We start from the raw sequence: 1,180 nt of genomic DNA on the forward strand, positions 1-1,180 counted from the left end.
GAGAACAGGGGGAACTGAGGGAAGAGTTGCACGAGCACGAAAGCTAGTCGGCAGCTAACAGTGCTTTTACGGCACTTAACGTTTTAAGTTGGACTATTCATGGTATCGGACACTGCTCTCGCCGTCGTAGGAGTTTGTGACTGTGGGGCTACCACTGGAGGTGTGTGTATTTGCACTGGGAAGTGAGCTTAGACCTGTTAGTTTCTGTGGCTAAGTTAGCTCGTGGCTTCGCGGGACTGTGACACCGTCGTGGGAGGGACCGCAGACACACCGTTCGCCTGCTGGACGAGAGGAGACCACATCGGAACGCTGGTGTTTTCCTCCACGGAGGGCTGTGTTGCTGGTGGTGACGGACGAACGAAGCTGTGTAACCCTCGCTGTGCTGCTGCGGACAACGTCGCCCCGGTAGGATCTCGGGTTTCCACTCCACTCAAGGAGGTACTGTTACTTTCTTCACTCTATGAGCTCCAACTAAGCGCGCCAACGAACTTATGCAGGCCTGCTAAAAGAACAAACCTAAAAAAAAGAGTGCACTCAGGTTATAAAAGACTAATCCCTATATTCCCCGGGTCTTTTGAGATTGTTTGTTTTTCACTCCATTATTTGTTGTTAAAATGTTATGTGATTCTTGCATAATACAAAGAAGGAAACTGAGCTATTGCGTCCTGGATGTCTGTCTCATCACATGCTCTGTATCTGAGTAGATCAGTATTTTCTGTGGTAATAAGAGGTTAAAGTCAGGATTATCCCTCCAGCCTCTCATTGGTAGTAGAGAGAGTGAGAATCATAGCCTTCCTAGACAGGTTTATTATACAATGGGATGTCTCTTTCACCATTTTACCAAACATTAGGGTTAAGGGGGCTCAACACTTTATATGTTGCTTTATAGTGTACTTGCCTCATCACGAGCCGATGGTGAAAAGGGTTACATTTTTGGGGGCTCGTCCGGGATGTTTTTTTGCAAATTTGTGATATCCTGTGGGGTTGTGTGCAGATTTAAACCTGTTTTTGCCGTCTCATACTGAATATTTGACTGGTCGGTACAGTTTTCCTATTTTACCTATTTCAAGTACACAAAATGGATGTTGCTGAGATTGAAGCCTGGTGTAAAAGGAAGCAAATAGCTCGGGAAAATGTGGTAGTGATAAGTAATTTTGATCCAAATGTCACAGATGATATT

This window comes from Micropterus dolomieu, linkage group LG12, assembly GCF_021292245.1.
Source record: "Micropterus dolomieu isolate WLL.071019.BEF.003 ecotype Adirondacks linkage group LG12, ASM2129224v1, whole genome shotgun sequence".
Taxonomy (NCBI): Eukaryota; Metazoa; Chordata; class Actinopteri; order Centrarchiformes; family Centrarchidae; genus Micropterus; species Micropterus dolomieu.